General features: G+C 41.6%; 1 protein-coding gene and 1 long non-coding RNA gene across 2 annotated transcripts in view; one reads left to right on the top strand and one right to left on the bottom strand.

Annotated features, from left to right (window-relative positions):
• The window catches only part of LOC725329 (UPF0489 protein C5orf22 homolog), a 788,097-nt gene that overhangs the window by 182,490 nt on the left and 585,978 nt on the right, over window positions 1–19,629 (bottom strand). The gene's annotated exons all lie outside the window — the stretch shown is intronic.
• Window positions 279–18,123, top strand: LOC725233. The gene is made up of 2 exons (XR_410293.3): window positions 279–4,053; window positions 16,153–18,123. It is a non-coding gene; the product is annotated as an uncharacterized LOC725233 (long non-coding RNA).

Genomic DNA, 19,629 nt, shown 5'->3' with positions numbered 1-19,629 from the left:
CCCGTCTAGGCGGAGTTTAAAAAAAGATTTCGCGCGTCGTGAGGGGGGAGGTGGAGCCACGGACGCGCGGAATTCCGGAATTTCACGGAGTCCCCGTGGCGGGGGAGGAGGGCTGGAGACGGCGACGGCGGCCCTCGAGAAGGGATGAAGGGGAAAAGCGCATATATCGAGTCGGTGCGAGTTTCGCGCGATGGCAGGCGCGAGTGAGAGAGAGAGAGAGAGAGAGAGAGAGAGAGAGAGAGAGAGAGGGAGGGTAACGCGCAGGGAAAGTGGCGAAGGGGAAACTTGCCTGCTCCGGGCAGACCGATCGAGCTCGACAACAGCCAGTTCAACGCGTGCCAACCCTCTTTCGAGATACTGTCTTCTGTCGTGACGAGTAAACTGCCGCGTCGGTTTATCCTTGTTTTCCCATTCGCCGACTCGAATTCCACACTCGTGACGCGGAATTCGAAAGGGATGAATTTCCTTTTCGAATCGCGATAAATAAAAGTGTGTTTAGAATATAATATTAATAATAATAATACTAATACTAATAATAATAATAACAACAAGAACAACAACGTGACGTATGAAGTGATCAGTGGAGTTTCGTTGCCAAGTTTGATATGATATATATAGGCAGTTTGATGAGAGCGTGGTTATCGTGGTCAGCTAGGACGGGGAGGCTGTGTAGAGAGGAGGAAGAGTTCATACGCGGTGGATGGCTCATTGAGCTGAAGATCGTTCAAAGTTGCTTGGTTCGTATAATTATATCTGTCATGTACCTTCAAAGTGCTGTGGAAGGATATACGGTTTAGGGAGAATGAACTTTTTACGGGGTAGCTGCGCGATTAGGTTTATTTGGGACGCATATAACCGGAATCACGTGGCCGAGTGACGGGTGTAATGGTCGACTAACGACTCGCGATCTTTTGAAGTTTAGATTCGATGGTGAACGTTCGGCTGTAAATGTTCATCGAGTACACCATCACCGTATCTTTGACGTGGGCTTCTATTTCCGTTCGTCTTGTAACCGCGTTGTTAGGCCCGTCTTCCACTGTCCCCTTAAATTTACGACGGCGGAGAGACACGTACGCAACACGTACGCACACCCGGAAAGGGCGTACTTAGTCAACGCGGCAACGACTTTTAAAGGGAATAGAACGAATTGCACCACCGATCGGGGAACGTCCCGACGAAACGATTACGAGTGTGTAAATATGTTTCCACTCCCTTCGAAGCCAGTTTACTTTCTCGTCAGAGCGAAACTAACGACGCGCCGTTATCGTCGTACAGTTGAAAGTGGCCGTGTGTACCTTGGCAGCGAGAAGTGATAACCGCGTTGTTAGCTGCGAAATAAGCCCCGTGACAAACACACGCGGCCTCAACGATAGCGTGATATAATAACGATAAGGGAACGTTCCTCCGAAAAAGATCAACGAGGTTCCACTCTACGCGGTATATACGATAGTTTCCACGATAACCTTGATAAACTGACCCCACGATAGTCGGCCACGATAAGGGGAGAACCAACGTTTCGATATCTTCAAACACATCAATTCCAAACTCCACTTCATCCAGTTCTCTCCTCGCGTTCTTCATTTTATCGAAATTTTCCCACTAGCAAAGTGAACGAACGCTCCTTTCGAAAGGCCAACGATATATAAATCTCTCTTAGAATCTGAAAATCTGATCCAACACGTCTAACAACAATCTTTCAATAATTACATATATCGTTACACGTACTCGTTCCACGAAGAAAAAGAAGAAAAAAAAAGAAAAAGAAAAGGGAAAAAAAAAAAATATCACACCGCTTTTCCTCGCGTCACCAGCATAATATAATCGCGGCGTGGAGAGCGCGTGACGCGTGCTGGCTACATCGCCAAGTCCTTCTGCCCCCCACCACCGCGCGCTATTTCTCGCGCACGTCCCCCCTCCACCGACGATATTTCACCACCCCTACCAGGAACTCCGGTACGCGGACAGCGGCGACAAGGACGCGGCGATCGGCGTACGCACGAGGCCGAGTGTAACGGAGCACGTGGGCCGCCGGTGGGGGTGGAGGAGGAGCGATAAGACTGGAGGGGAAGCGTGGCGGAGGCACGGCGAGAGGGGAAGTCACCACTCCCCTTCCACCAACCAGCGGAGCGCGTTCTCTCCCACGTAACGGCGCTAACCGACGGGACCTTTGTTGCCCGCCACGCTCGAACGAGTGTCCCGCTCGAGAGTTTGGACGCTGGTGCCGCCCAGCGGTGATCGCGGGAACTTTCGCCTCTCGGTGGTGGGGGCGAGGCGGCAGGTGGTGGGGGAATCGCGGCGCGGTGGTGGGGGTAGAGCGTAGAGGGACGAGCGGTGGGGATGAATGCAGAGAACGGAGCGAGTACGAGGACGGGGGCATGCTGCTCTCAGGACGCGCAGAACGTCAGAGTGGGTCGAGAAGGACGGGTGTATCTCTCGTTCTCGCTCTCTCTTTCCCTCTTTCTCTCTCTCTCGCTCTTTCTCTCTCTGTCTCTCTCTCTCTCTCTCTCTCTCTACTCGGCTCTCTTTCTTTCTTCGTTTCTTTCGATCATTCGTCCCTCTCGCTCGCTCCTCGTGGAGAGGCAGAGAAAGAGAGGCCCGATGGCGGGGTGAGAGCCGGCTTACTACGCGGCGAAACGCTACCACGGCGTTCAGTCGTCAGCGATCAGACCGCCGGGCAGTGTGAACCTTCCTGGGCAGTCTCTTCATCTAACCACTCTTCCTCTGCTGTCGTCCCTTCACGGACACGAAGCAGCGATCGGCATCTGGGAAAAGTTGGAGTACAGTTTCTGGAGATGGATTTGTCTGATGATCCCCTGATAGATCATCGCGGCCTCGGTGGAAGGATTGAGGAACAAGCTTCCAAGGAGCGGAAAGGAGAGGAAGAGGAATTCACGAGAGAGAGAGAGAGGAAAGGAATCGAGTGAATTTACAGGAGAGAGAGAGAGATAGAGATAGATAGAGATAATACTCGCTGTAGGATAATTGCGAAAAAAACGATTTCGAAGGAAGATCTCGCGTTCGAACCTTCGGCTAAAAGGTTTCGCCGCAACTGTTCTGTGACAGAACCGAGGGCCTTCAAGGACGCTCGATAACCAGAATCCAGGCTAACAGATGTTGGAAAAGATCTTAGCCTGCGAGCCGATTGCCGCGGTTCAAACTAGCTGGGACGATCGTCGCGGGAGCATCGAAAAATCTCAGAGAATTCCAGAAATCGTTGGATATCTAGAAGTTGGTTTAACGACACCCGAAGAATACGAACTTCGCTCGCTCGTCGAAACTCGAAGATTTCAGGATTCTGGGAAGGAGAAGGAGAATCGAGCTCTTCGAATTTTTCCTTCCTCGTCCGAAATTTCGAACGATATTCGAACAGTGAATAACACGCAACAAATTGTATGGTCATAGTGAGGATCTCGTTCGTTTGTGCGCTCGTTCGGGCTTGCGTCGAGCCACGTGGTGCTCCGAATCGCGCGAACGAATCTGCGCTTCGTAATTCTCGCGCGTACACGCAGTCTTCCCTCTTTGCGAAACCGCGTCTCGAGAAGGTGAAAACGAAGCGAGAGAATCCCGGTGAATCGAAAGTAATCAATAATTTTTCTTCGTCGCATTGCCGAGCTATGTGGTGCCGTTCGATTCGTATTTATGCGAAACGAAGAAGAAACGAGAAAACTGTTCTTTGCCTCGACGCGAGCCGAAGATGTTGGAGATTTCTGAAGACTCTGGAGATAGTGAGACAGTGTGAACGGATCGACGATGGATCCGGAAGAAAATGAAAATAACAATAAAAAAAAAAGAAAAAAGAAAATGAAAAATCGAATAATAATAAATGGTGGTGGTTAAATTTTAAATATTCGAATATTAAAAAAAAAAAAAAAAAAGAAAGGTATATTAATTGGGGGAAAAGTGGGAGGAATATAGCTGCACGTCGATTTTATTCTTGATTAATGGCACGATTGAAGGGAATGACGAAGAGAACGTTACGCTTTACGGACGTGTTAGCAGCCGACGGCTCTTTGCCAACGAGATCGTCACGAATCAACGATGAACAAGTGAGAGGTAAGAGCCAACATCGTAAAAAAAAAAATAAAATCGATCAAAAGCCCAACCGTGATTTTACCGAAACTCGATACCCTCCTCATTCCTTTCCTCCCTCATTCCTTTCCTCCCTTTCATCCATACTTCTCTGCCTCTATTAGTGAAGTGTAGATATTCGAAACGCGTAATCGAAAACTGGAAACGCGCGACAATCATTTTTGAACGTATATTTCCCTGAATTTTCGACCTGGTGACGAATAACCTTTCTCAAGTGAGCAATTTCGTAAAGTGAGTCTCAAACAAAAGAAAAAAAAAAAAGATCCCGCAATCTCTCCTCACGTCAGTTCGACCGATATAAATTTTTAAATCCAAGCCAACTTCGTTCCACCCGATATTTTGAAAAAATTCCAAAAGAGAAATAGCGAAACGAAATAAATAGATAGATGACCTGTTCGACGCGAATTAACCTTCGTCCAAGGGTGCTATCGTCCAAAGTGATGGTGGTGATGGTGGTGGTGGTGGTTGGTGGTTGTGGTGATGGTGGTGATGACGATGATGACGATCGAGTAACCGCGAGTGACATCTTCCTCCGGGAGTTCCCGTCTCGATTCTCTCGCGATTCGGTCGAATGAACTCGATGCCCGAAGTTAAATTTCGTTTCGAAGGGGGTACCGGAACTTCCAACTTCCCCTCACCCCCTCCTACTCCCCCTCACCCTCCCTCGAAGAAGTTGTAACGGTGGACAAACAGTTTCCCGACCCGATCGAGGCGGATCCACCTGTTAGGCAAACAGGGTGACCGCAAATCTGCAGCTCTGCTGAGGAGAGAGAGAGCGAGAGAGAGAGAGGAAGAGAGAAAGAGAGAGAGAGAGAGAGAGATGTGTGGTCCACCTGTAGGAGCGGCGGTGCGGCGGTGGTTGCCCTCGCGTGTCGAAAAATTTCCTCCGTATTCGGGCGAAAAGAGGAGAGCACGTGTTCAGGTAACCGCGCCCCCGGGGTCGCATTGTATCCACGAGAGAAAATAGCGAGGAGTGGATACCTCTCCTCTTCTCTTTCGCCGCTCGCGCCGCCTCTTTAATCCCGCGTTCGACAGAATTGGGAAGTCAAGTGCTCCATTCATTGCTTTCTCCTCCTCCTTTCGGCCACCTGAAGGGAAATCCTCCGTGACGCGTGCGGCTACCTGAAGATTTTTCACGGGCTCCGAACCGTGGTATTTCGTGGTATTTCGTTGAGACGTTGTGTTTCGTGTAGTTCGAAAAGAGGAGTGATTTTGGAGAAGGATCGATCTACTTTTCACGAAGTCGAGAGAGGTGAAGAGGAGGAAATATTCATTTGTGCGGTAATTGGATACCTGTTTGTTTAGAATTTCGAGCGAATTTTTGTGGTAAGATCGAAGATAGATTCTTGTTTTAAGAATATATTAAACTTGTTAGAGTTTCAACGTGCTCTTCCACGTCGTGACGTATCGTTAGAGTTTGTGGCTATCGTAGGTGCAATTTTTATACTTGACAGACAAGCGAGTATGTAAAATCGATAATATTAGCTTCGAATGATATGATTTTATGCAGGAAATATCATTACCTTGATGTTTAAACTTCATGATCATTTCCAATTCTAACTCACGGATTGCATTACAGAAACTTCGAACAGTGGCAACTTATCAGTGTTTCTATAGCTTCGAACTTTACGAACGATCGTTAAACTGACAATTTTCTTTAAACTACATCTCGATGTAAGTAAAACTTTTTCTCGAACAATAGGTTCTCTTGTAAAATCAACGATTTCTCTGCTTGACAAGTTTCGATAAATTTTATCCAAATTCTTTCATTCTTCAACGAAATCATTCCTATAAAATTAACCAAAACGTGAATTTCTTCCAAAATTCAAATGCAATTTCACAACTTTGCAAAATTCGATAATTTTTCACTCCAAGTCTCCATTCCTACTAACAAACTATCCCCGTATAAAACGAACGAATTTTCAATAATTTTTATCCCTAAATCTGTTCGTTCCTCGAACAAAATTCGAATCCAACGTTTTTCACGTTTCGACGTTGAGGCCGTGCGAGGCCAGAGGCATCGTACGAAGGACTTGGAATGTCGAGCGTGGAGGAAACTATCAAGAAGAGTATTAATCACACGCGATCAAGTCGTTAGACACGGATATCGCGGCGATATTTCACGCCGTCATTGGCACAACAGCCTTCCAAGTGCGATTTTTTTCTCTCTCTCTCTCTCTCCTCTTTTCTTTTCCTTCTTCTCTCTCTCTCTCCCTCTCTCCCTCTCTTTTTTCACCATCGTCGTTGTCGCCGGTTGTGTACGTACCGCAAGACGAACCGGCTTCTAATAATTCATCGCGTTGGAGGGATCGTTTCGAAATCTCCTCATCTCCCGTACGTGTATACTATGTATACACGGGTATAAATCTTGGTCGATAACTCGTCGGTTGATTTTCGCGCGGATAGATAGCTCTCGAGGGGAATGGCGACGTTCCGCTTAAGAAACGAGTCGACGAGTTTTAGAGGTGTGCAACGTTTGATCCTCGACCGTGCCTGCGCCCGTCGGATACCAGAAGTGTTGAATAGCCTCGCTCGAACTGAGCCGCTCGAACACCGCTTGATTTATGACCGGTGAGTGGGAATGTGTGTTAAAATGTGGACGTGCACGGCCGATACGGATGGCGAACGAGCCTCCAAATGTAATTTCGTAATCTTTTGTGTTCACGGTTCCCCCGATGCTGGGGATCTGGACTTGTATGTACCAGGTGTTCACATACATTCTATCTCGAATATCATTCCGTTGGATCGTTTCGAATATTTTTTGGAATTTTTTTGAAGGAAGGGGGAAGGAAGGAAGATGACGAAAGATTTCGAATTGTTCGGAATTTTGTCGCGATTCGAAAACACGGATTCGTGTTGAAGATTATTTTATCTCGCTCGATAAAATGGACGAAGTACCTGTAAGTAAGTTGATTCTCCTTATCTATCCTGTCGATTTACGAAGCTTAGGAATACAGATTTGTGAAGTGTTGTTGACACTTTTTATTTAGATTAGAATTCTCTGTCAATCCCTCGAAACTATGAAAAGTATTACCTCCTCCTCCCAATTAAAAATAAACACTTGAATCGATCGAAATTCGAACCGTCGGACGAATATCACCGTCCTTTCTTCCAAAATCCATCGATTCCAACCACGGGGAGAGAAGCACCGTTCCACGGTGTCCCGTTGGATTTAAAAGTCTCGGCGGGTTATTCGATTGAATCGTGGAAGGCAACGGTGGTATATATCGGGTGTATCGCGATGAATGAAATCGCTAACGCGTTCCAAGAGACAATGTGTCTCGGGTCAGGAAAATATATAAAGGCTTAGAGACCCCTCTCCTCCCTTCTGGAGAAGAAGAAGAAGAAGAAGACAATCTGGCTGGCAACTTTGCTCTGCTAACCCTGTGTACAAGCTGCGGTTCGGTGGATATATACCCGAGCGGGGCCTTACAGGGGCCATTATCCGATCGTGGAATTTGAGATCTGGCCCTTTCAACCGCGCGTCAAATTATCCCCGAGCACAATGCGCCCGTTGATTGATATCTTCAGTCGTAGCTGCCGTAACGTGGCCTGGCCACGTTCGTTCGTTCGTTCGTTCGTTCTTTCGTTCGTTCGTCCGTTCGTTCGCCTCCTTTTCCATCCCCTGTCCTCTTCCTTCTCGCCAATCTCACATTCGCTCCCCCTTTCTCCATCTTTCACTCTCCCCGTCTTCGTTCGATCGAGTCGTTTCGCTTTCTTCTCTTGCTCTCGTCCTTTTTTTCTCTCTCTCTCTTTTCTCTTTTCTCTTTTTTCCTTTTAGGCCCGGCCCTCGCCGTGCAGCGGCCTCGCACAAAGCGAGCGCCGAATATCTGCGCGGACCCACGCAACCTTACCACCTCGATTTGTTCTAAACTTCTGCCTTCTTCCTTCCAGAGAAGAGATCCAACTCGGGAAACTTGTCGATTACGGTTTATCTCGATTGTTATAGCGTTGCTGTTGCTGTTTCGATCATCATCGGATGAGGATGATGTTGTGGAAATCGTATGGTGTATGTTCAGAGAATTTAGAGTTCTTAGGACTCTTTCGAATTATTGTATCGTTTAGAAATATGAATAGCAGGCGAGATGAAGATTGTTTCGAAATATACTTATAGGTTGTTGCGTCTTTTTTTTAATAAGTGTTGTTTTCCTGAAAGATTAGAAAGATTTTTCATCCTCGAGATAATTAAATTGATACGAATTTCTCGTTGCAACTCGTATAGAAAAATAATAATAATGGTCTATGCTTTTTTATATTAAATTTAATGGATTTACTGAATTTACAATTAAGAGTAAAAACTTTCAACATTTGAAAGTGAAAGTTTTTTCATTTTCAATTTTTCAAACGTATTCGTGTATGGTCTTTTATTATTGATAATAGCTCTTCTTTTTCTAAATTATGGAATATTTCCCGCGAAATTTCGTGAATTTAGGCATCTGCGACGGTATGTACGTGTCACTTGCAGCTGCCTAAGAAACATCTCGAAAGTGACACCCCTAATCATGGATAATTTACGCATGGCCGAATTAGGTAATTACTCGAGGAACGCAGGAACGTCCATTCATCTTTTTACTTAGCCCATTTTAGCTCGAAATTGGTATAATTAGCGCGAGGATATAACGTAGTAGAAATTGGTGTCCTTTCCTCCTCGTAGAGGATTCAACCCCTCTCTCTCTATATATAATTCTCTTTATCGCCGGTGTTCCTGGTATCATCACCCTTTCACACTTTTCTTGTCCGTCACTCTATTGGTGTTTCCATGTACCTTTCACTTCCTTTGATGTCATCTTTTGTCGCCCTCGACGTTCGTTTATCTTCATTTTCTTCTAGCTAATCATCACGAAATTGGAATACTATTTTATACCATTCTGTTTCGAGTATTTTATTGTCAAGAGTTGTTTAATCCTCAGTAATAATGATTGACATTTAGATCTCTAGAATTTTTATATATTTTTATAAAATACCATAATATGTATTCTGAATATTTTTTTTATGTAAATTTTTGTACACTCGTAATACCCAATTCGTCGTAAACAAAACGTAAGGAGAAATAAAAATTAATCCAACTTTCAAAATTTCTATATCCTTCTATAAAAAGGAAACTTCTCAATTGTAATTAAACAATCTCGGTTAAATCGAATTCGCGAATTATTCGCGAATTAATCACGATTAAATTATCGATCGATTAAACGTACACTATCGTTCGAATAAATTTCCTTAATTGGACAAACACGTATCCCCATATTTACCTAAAATTTACACTTGCAAAAACTCCTGGCCCCAACCCATTCGCCCGATCAATCCCTCCCCTGTCGAGCCCTGTGGAACGAATTCCAGGAGCCGGACGAGTTCGTTCGGGAACTCGTCAAAGAGTCTTCCTCTCCCTCGCGAGAGGAGAAATTTTCCGCGCGCGTTTTTCGAGGCCATTTTTCACTGTCGGCCTCCCCGCCCCCGTGTTGGCATTTCAACCGGTCTAAGGGACGTCGAACGGCCGGAAGCGAGTTTTCCGCGCCGTCGCCGCCGCCACCAGCGTCGCCTTCGAGTGGATTTTTCTCGCTTTTCCACTGGCTGCCGTCGTAACGAGGTTACGCCTTAAGTATTTGCTCGTCGATTTCGCGACGATGGGGAACCGGCTCCCTCTCTTCCTCTTCTCCTTCTTGCTCCAACGAGCGAGAGCCTTCGAGGGCCACGAAAAATTCACCATCCGGAAGAAAAAGAAAGTTCTACGTGACTTTTCCTCTCTCTTTTTCTCTCTCTCTCTCTTTCTCTCTTGCTTCTTTTCATCTCGACGAATTTCCACGCAAACTTTCGACTCTGCTTCCCTTCCCCTCCCCTTTTAACCTTCCCTTGTTCTCGGGTAAGGGTGCAAACGTAGGAAAAAATTCTAGAGCGAATCTCTCGAAAGCTTCCTTTTTTTCTTTTTTCCTTTTTTTATCAGTGGATAAAAAGTGAAAGTCATTCAAGGATAATCGCTGATATATGCTAATAAGCCTCGAGGAGAGTTTCAGTTCTCGAATCTATTCTCACCCTCGGATATATTTGCGATATGGTGATGTCCATAGCTCGATCCAAAGCTCATTCGTTGATGGAAAATAATTTTTCGACTAATAATTCATCGAATGGAATTTCATCTTTCGAATCTGTTGCACGATGCAAAGAGTTTGGAAGATTTTTTTTTGGTGAGAAGGAAGACGGGATGGAAGAAGGGGGAGAGGGATAATAGTCGGATGGGCCATTTTCGTTCCGTGCCACGAGCGAAAAGACAGAACGTTGCGTCGTGCATGACCGGTGATGGGTATTGGACGAGAGTAACGGCGCTGCACTTTATTGGATAATTTAGTGGCGATCTAGAGAACGATTTGGGGGGCTAATGGGATCTTTATTGCGTGGGTAGGCCGGCTGAAAAGTGATTTTTGCGTTATGAAGTGGATAAAGAGACTGGACTGCGTTCGGGGGATGAATGACTCGAATCGTTCCACTATTTAATCGTTTGATCCTCTTCCTCCTTTCGACGTTTTGAGAACGTGTGCGTGGGCTCCGTGATTTTTCGTTGATTGCTCGTATAATAGATTCTCGAGATTCCTTCTTCGTATTTTCTTGCTTGAATTCTATCTTTTATTTAGGAATCTGGTTCTCTAGTATTATATTGTCTCTTACTGATTGTTTATTCGAATTTTTGAAAATTGGTTCGATCGTGCTTCGTTTCTGAAGATTTGTCTTCGTTCTTGTAACATTTTCTTCTGCCATATTTTGTTAAAAGAAAATATATTTTTCAATATTTTTTTTATATTTTCTCTTTGTAATAAATTCTTCACACTTTTCAATTCCGAATAAAATTATAAATTGTTCTACGATTTTTTAACGATCGGGCAGATTATTTATATATATACATAAAATCTGACAAATATCGAATATAAATATTTCGCATCGAATTAAACGAATTTTTCAAATATCTCGTATGCAAAAAATTCAACTTTGTGAAGCCTTTTAATGACACGTCCATCACGGCGAAAATATCGATTACGATCTCTTGTTATCTTCGATCGAAATGTCAAAATTTGCATCGACCGTTTTTTTTTCTTTTCTTTCCTTTTTTTTTTTTTTGAAATGGTATACGATTACGACACTTGGAGTGTAACCTTTTCCTTCTCTCCTTCTTCATCTTTACGTACGGGAATCCCAAAGGTGAAAAGAATACGATCGTTTACAGGTGTGTCGCGGTAGCATCACGTCTATTCTTCCTATCCACCCCTTTCGACGCATCCTAGGTCGATACCTATATTTAAAATTTCAGTAGGGCTCAGCGTTTCAGGTCATGCGTGGCGTATAAATATTGTGCATAAATAAGGACGCTTATTTATGGGAATTTTATGAAAATTTCTTCGTACACGAAGGGTTGAGGATCCTTGGGGTTAGGGTTAGAGGAGAGGAGAAACCGTTAACTATCCGACTGCTGGATTGTAAATTTTGGATCGTCGTCTATCATTTTCAGTATATCTTATAATACAAGAATAAAAAAATATAATAACGAGAGATAAAAAAAAAAAAAAAAGATTCATGCAAAGACACGTAAAGTTTTTCATTAATTTTTAATGTTATGCTTATCACATTCGTTATATACTCATTAGAATTAATAATTGACCGATATATTAATTACAAAAGTATTAAAAAAATGATATAACGATGCAAGAAGATTAAAAAAGAAAATTCATGTTGATAATTATTATACGATATGTAATCTTTGATGTTTGCTCATTAGAACTGGAAACTTTTATAGGCGTAATTATTACTAATATGAGTTAAACTATTATGATTTAATAAATTGATTTTTAATTTATGAAAAATGATTATGTAGCTGTGGAAATAATTAATAAATTGAATAGTGAAATAGAAGGAACGTTGGAAAAAGAAGGAAGAAGAGGGACAACAAAATAGTTCCTCTTTCGATGCAATGATTTTGATCTAAGAAAAAAAAAAAACTACAAAGAAGCGATGCACACACTTAAAGCAAAACTTGGATTAGAATTAATTTGAAAAAAATACTTCTTTCAATAACATGCGGACGGTTGGTCGCAAGATTTATTTTAAATTTAAATTTCTCATAAACATTCAGATACAATGGCTGCAAAAAGTATTTACGTAATTAATTAAATTCAAATGTATTACATTTTACATTATTTAACAAATATTTTCAACTTAACGAAACATTAATCTAATCGAAATGAAATATATTTCATTATCGCGACGAGTGTGGATTTTTTTTTTTATATAAAATATTAAAAAAAAAAAGCTTTATATACAAGGATATACAACGTATACAAGAAAGACGAAAAACAAGCGAAACGGTATCACGTTCGTATCGATGGAACAGAATGGAAGGAAACGGAGGTAGATAGAGAATAAGAATTCATTAATCGAGTCGATAAATGGGCGAGGATCCGTGAGAAACGAAAGGATCATCGCCTTATGCTAATAGACGGAGGAAAAACACCCTTGGGGAGTTTTCTCACGGGATGCTCGCAGTCTAAGGAATATTAATAGGCGCCCCACCATACCTCCCTTCGACCCATCATTCTTCGACACCGGGAAATTTCCGCGTGGAAGGGTTAAGGCCGATGGACCATCTGTGTACCTACTTCGAAACCTTCGTCTCCTGACGAGCGTTCGCGCGTTTCCATTAGTATGCCCGCGCCATTATGACATAATACACGAGCGATCCATCGTGGAAATATTTATTCTAAGGGGAGCAGGTAAGGGGTTGACGCGTCAGGAATTTAGAAAAACTGCCTTCCGCGCGATGCAAACACGCACGAGTCCCTTATTCACGAAGTATTTATTTATTCGTCTCGAAAAGTGTGGAAATAATAACAGAAGTGGAAGAGCAATGGCGAATTAAAAATTACGATATGATGAAAAAGATGGTCATTATATTTTTAAAAAGTTTATTTCGTGAAATTGTTTTTGTAATATAACGAGAAGATTGTATTTCTTCTAGAAAAGAATGGAATGAAGTTTCATCTCGATGAGAGTCTAGAATTAAATTTAAAACAAGAAAATTGTAATTGTAATTGATCGATATTTTATTTGGTAAAAGTAGATGGCAATGAAAATTATTTAACAATATAATCGTGTCGATGTTTAATAATTACCACCGGTAGAAACTTTCTCCACTTTTAGAGAAATTTCACAAGGGTTGCAACAACGGAATATCATTGATTTCATTAAAATGTGTTTCAAAATGAATTAATATCGCGTACGCAAAATTAAAAGCGAAAAAGGATTTGTAATTACCTATCTGGCAAAGATATCAAAGCGACCATATAAATTCATTACAGGTTTGAATAAATTTATCGAACTTTCGAGATCAAAAACTGCATCGATGAATAATTATCAGTGACATGAAAGAAATAGCGTTACAAAGCTGTTCAGAATCAAAAGGCCGGGATATGGCTATACTATTTCGCGCATCTCGCAAATATAATTACACGAAATTAATTATCGGTTGTGTTGTTAAAAATTTACAGAAGATTTTGGATTCATAATCAAATCAAATACAAAAGATACGAAAAAAAAAATATATTAAATTTACAATAACACACGTATGTAAAAGACGCTGTTGAATGAAATTGGAAAATATAAACGAACACACGAAAAATCCTCCAGGTTCCAACTTCAGGAATATCTTAAAAAGATCCAAAGCTTTTTAGAAATATTGCCAAGAACATAAATGAAAAAAAATAAAAATAAAAATCCAATTCTGAGAATATTATTAAAGCAAAATAAAATCCAAAACCAGCAATGGATACAACCGAGTGGGCCCCGATTCGTTGCACGCCGATTTCCAGCGCGATCGGGGACCACAAATCTTGGCGATTCTCGAGATCTGGAGATCGAAATTAGCCGGGTCGTTGCACGTCGTCGTAGAACGAAAATTACGTGGAAGAATCCTTTGGCCAGTGCCCTTTCCCGGGGCCCGTTGCCCTCCCCCGTCGACATCATCCTCCTCGTCTTGATGCGATTATAATGAACGCTCGGTTTACCGTGGAGCCTGATAACCTAACCTCGAACGAGGAGAAGAGAAGAAAACGAGAAAAAAAGGGACAAACAAGAAGAAGAAGAAGAAGAAGAAGAAGAAAGAGGAAGGAAGATGAATGTAATACAGAGAGAAGGAGGAAGAAGGAGGAGAAAAAAAATAGGGAGAGGAAAAAGAAGAAGAAGAAGAAGAAGAAGAAGAAAAAGTAAAGAGAAAGAGAGAAAGACAGAGAGAGAGAGAGAGAGAGTGGAGCAATAATATGAGAAGGCGGGGCAGGCCGGAATACGTAATGCGCTAAGAGTGAAGCCGAAGCGCGTCTTGAACGGAGCATGAAATTGGCTTTTCGGGCGGGATCGATTTGCGACAAAAAAGTTGTTGTTGCTGGTTGTTGCCGCCGAGATGCAAAAGATACAATCGTGCCTGCCGGACTCGACGCGCTCGCTGTTGCTAATTTGAATTCATTTCGTGCACCCGTTCGATCGCAGGTTGCATCTTGCGAGCGTGAACACGTTGAGAGGGGCGCGTTGTGGACCCTCTTTGTCTTTTTTCTCCTTTTTTCTTTTTTCTTTTTAATTTTAATTCTCGGAAAAGAATTCTCTTGATAAGATTGAAAATGATCGACGTGCATCGGACGGTAAGAATTTTGAATTTTAAATTACTATTTGGGAATCGCTATCGCGTCTGTGTCTAATGATGTACATCTATGGTATACATGTATATATATATATATATATATATACATACATACATACATACATATATATATATATATATATATATTCGATAAGAGAGCAATTGATTTGGTACATGGTATTTAGGACACGGTAAGCATCTTGACGTGATACATGGAATTCTGATACTTGTTTACTGATAGTTATGGTAGTTATGATAGTTATGGTAGCGATGAGAAGGCTTCGAGATCTTGTTCATGAGGGAAGAGGGTCGTTAGAAGTTAGGTGAATTTCATTAATGAATATCACGATGTGTATTCTTGAGGGTGAGGGAACGAATTTAAAATCCAGCTCAAGTTAGGGCCTTTAATAAAGAGATATACTTTTCGAGATCGAAGAAAAGCATGACAGAAAGTTGTTAATATATATTTTCAACTCTCAACGGAGACTTTAGATTTAAAAAAAAAAGAAAGAAATCGTATGAACGTGTCCCGTTCGAATGTAAATCATTTGCCAATTTTTCCACGCATCGAATTTTACACAATACCGATTTGCTGGATAACAGGGCGAGAGAGGTTTCGAGAGCATATAATTTCTCCGCGACATTATATCGTTTCTTCTGTATATGCATTTACATCAACAGACGTCCCTTTCTTCCTTCTTCCCCCTCCCTCGTTTTCGAATTCGTTTTCACTCGACTCGTACTTATACCCGTGATTCACGATCGATCCTCCGCGTCGTGAAATCCGTATGATTGATACCCTTGAATCGGAATAACAATGATTATTATTATTTATCATCATCATCATCATCATCATTATTATTATTAAGCGGTAGCGCATCGGTGAAACCGCACGCTCGTTTCCCGTTTCTCGAAAAGAAAGAAAGGAGAGCTCGAATTATATTTTGTCCCATGTGGGTCAAATGGTCACCGATAAAGTAGAAAAGAAAAAAAAGAAACAGAACAGAGCGTAAGAGAGGGAAAATAAAAAAGGAGAGGGAAATAAAACATTCGGTGAAAAGCGAACGGTCGAAAAAATGTCGAAAAATCGCAACGATATAGTTTCACCGATATTCGTGCGACCAACTTTTCGCGTATTTACGAACTGTTCTTCCCCCCCTCTCTGTCCCTCCCTTTGCTTCCATCCTTGCCATTTTTTTTGACCCGGTATCGAGAACACTTGTAATCCGAGAAACTGTATGCATTCTCGTCCGAATATCGTTTCACGCGAAAATCGAGATCGTCCGGCAAATTCTCTTCCTCCCTTTTTTTTTCTTTTCTTTTCTTTCTTTTTTTCGACAGAGAGAAGCGTAATCCTGCAATCACACTGATCGATGATTTCTCCCTGTTTGTTCCAGGTGTGTTCTACGCTACGGTTGGAAGTGTGCATGTTGCTTATAGTGGCGGTATTATTCGGTAAGGAATAATAAGGAAAATGGAGGAAAGAATTTGGAAGTGTGTCGGAATTTCGAGTGCAAGGGGGCGAAAATCAGCGAAGATGGAATTGGTAACGAATATTTTTTAAAACAAGAGGGAAAAAAGTCTCTCTGGTCACAGCGAGATCTTCGTTCGTTTCCTTTGATGATAATAACGAAACGATAATCGGACCCTGTATTTAACCTTTTTTTTTTTTTTTTTCTTATATCGGATTCGATAGAATTCTCCCCGGGAGAAGATGCGTAAAGGATATTATTATAAATTAATCTAATGATAGGGATTACAGTAGAAACTTTACAAAATACCTGGGTATCTTCGAACCTTTTCCTTGTTAAAAAGTTTCCCCATAAATTTGTCACTGTCACAGAAATGATATACGCCCCGCCAGCTTCGAAACCTCGTCGAATTATCTCGTTCCACTTATCAGGGAATATTTCCAAACAAACGGCCACGCCCCCACGCTTCTAAAAAAAAAAAATCTTCCCTTTGAACAAACTGGCCGAAACGGGATATACTCGAAACTCGTCGAGGAAAAATTTACAACGCGTTATAAAAATCTTTTCGAAAAACTCTCTTTTCGAGATCATCATCCTCCATGAAATAAAAATATTACACGTATTTACATTCTCACCTAGCCATATATCATTACAATTACACTCATACATAAAAAACATCTCTAACGAGTTTCCCAGATTCCATTAAGATTTTCAAAACACAGCTAAATAACTAAATAACCATTGTCGATCGATCTTTCATTCCAAAATCTCATAAGTCGAGTTTTAGATTTTCAATCTAAAATATAATAAATTAGAAAGCAGAGAAACGTCACTATTCTACTTCTTCAATCGAAAGAACGATCGACATGAACGAAAGAAAAGAAGAGAGAGAGAGATGGAAAGGAAAGGGAAGACGTTTTCGCGCAGGGAGGGGTGGTTGGGAGGGCCCGTTGCGTCATCAAGGTTGGCGAGGCGCCGAAGAATCCGGCAAGATACGGTCCTGCCCTCGCCGGCCAGATAGGGTATAATCATGGCGAGTTTCGTATCTCGAAGGGGCACACACAGCGAAGATGGTCCAACATCTGCCGCTGCAGGGAATCTCTGCCCACATGCTGGCCCTAGTGCGCGTACGTACGCACGCACACCGGCAAAAAGTGACATAGCTACACGCCGGGACGTCATGTAAATTCATTCGAAACACATGGCAGGGCCGAGCCGGCGGTTCCTTCTCGTTTCTCCTCTCCGAAAGGGTTCCTTCTCCACCACCGAGCTGGAATCCGGGGAGGGGGAAGGGGGATGTTGGGTATAAAAAAAAAGGAGAAGAAGAAGAAGGAGGAGAGAAAAACAGACGATAACTTCGACTTTTAGACAAGGAGGAGGCCTTCCTTCACCTTCTTCCTTCTCGACCTCTGTACGGGGGGGACCACCTCGCTCGAATCCTCCCCCCTCCCTCTTTTTATTCAATCGTCTCTTCGATTCGATCCTCGGATTTTCGAGGTGTCCAATGGAGTTGACAATTTGCCACAACCGTTGTCGTGTTGGGGGATTAAGATCGGTTTGAGAAATTTTAAAAGGATTGGTTCAAGTGCAATAGAAAGAGAAATTTGAGAGTCAATGGAGGGGAGGGTTGAAAGTTCGCTGGTTGGTGATTATTAGGTGATACACGTCAAATTGTTGATGGAAAAATAAGTATATTTGTGAAAAACTTCTTGACGATATGAAAATTTTTATATATTATTTTAATACAATATTACTATATTTAAGGACAATTTGATAATAATGATAAGGGAATGAAAAAACTGATTTATTAACTGAAAATATGAATTATGTGGAGCTTTATTTGTTTCCATTACAATGATCCTCGATTATAGATAAAATTTTTTTTAACAAAAAAAAGAAAATGAAATGTAAATTAATATTATCATGAAAAAAATAGACATAATATCATTTTCTATTTTCTCGAAATTACATTTTCAAAGTGTTATAGATAAGAATCGGATGATTATCAGGTTTTGAATCGGTATATTGAAATTAAAGGGTAGTTTCGCGCGAGGATTTAGAGGCAACTTTCGTGCAACGTTTAATTGGAAGTTATTTATCTGTGATCAAGTCAACGAGATCATATTATTTACATCACAATCGTTCCTTCGCATAATCGTTATCCTGTTACTTACTTACTTAAGAATATATACATATAAATAAAGAAACGTATTGACTTCAATGATACAATTAATTCTTTTCATCGATAGTTTTTAAAAAAAAATTAATATTTTTATATACGGAGGAAAGAGAGGAAACATTTTCATACTAAATTCAAAAAATATTCAATCGAAAGACTATTCGATCAGAAATTAAAATTTAAAACGCATTAGAAGATCGTGATCGATTTAAAAAGAAAGAAAATTCCATCTTTTAACGAGTCTTCACCATAGACGAAGCCATATTAGATAAAAATAATAACAGTAACAATAAAAGAACGAAATTATCGGTTCGAAAATCGAGAAAAAAGGGAGGAGAGGAAGGGAAAGCAACAGGAAGAATATAAAAAAAAAGAGAGAGAGAGAGATCCGAAATAACAGGGTATTCGGATAACGAGTGTTCCTTTTAACGAGGGTTTCCAAAGAAATCGTTAACGGGGTAATTCTCGCGTTCCACAGCTAATTACACGTCGAAACCATGAAATTCCACCGTTCCTTGATTCATTATGCTGACACGAACAGACAATAATGGATCGTCTTTTGTTTTCGATTCGTCAAGTTTAAAAAACCAGGGGGATTTCGATTCCGCTCGAAGATAGCGCGGGGAGGGGTGTCTCGTTCAAGCGTTAATCGGTCGAAAACCTTGGATAGAAGAAGGAAAATAGAAAGAAAGAAAGAAAGAAAGAATCAGAAATTGCGCGGATAAAAAAGGAGATGGATGGATAGATGGATAGAATTTAGAGAGAAAGAGGAATTACGGGGGGGCAGATGAAGAATAGAGGAGGATGAAGGAAGACAGAGAGAAAGAGAAAGGAGGAGGAGGAGGAGACGGGAAAATAGAAGCAAGATCGCCGCGTGGAGAATTGCAGAACTGCCTTTAATTAAAGCCATCAAGCTAGTTGAACAATTATCATTAATTATGGACGTTGGTTGGCCGCTCACACGAGCCGTCGTCGTCGTCGTCGTCGTGGCTGTTTAGAGAGCAATGGTTCAGCTTCGTTCGCGTGCACGTCGTCAATTTGAAAGGGGAAGGTTAGTGAGAGGAAGAAAAAAAAAGGGGAGAGAAAGGAGGAAGAAAACAAAGAAAAGTATCGAAATCGAGAATGGGAAAGAAATATAGATGCAAGGATCATCCCATCTCGATATACTTTTATCAACTTTGTCACATTTTCTTCTTTTACCATCTTTCATGAAATGGAACTTT

The sequence above is a fragment of the Apis mellifera genome, linkage group LG7, assembly GCF_003254395.2.
Source record: "Apis mellifera strain DH4 linkage group LG7, Amel_HAv3.1, whole genome shotgun sequence".
NCBI lineage: Eukaryota > Metazoa > Arthropoda > Insecta > Hymenoptera > Apidae > Apis > Apis mellifera.
The sequence above is the reverse complement of the archived record's forward strand: the minus strand, read 5'-3'. Positions and strand labels throughout refer to the sequence as shown.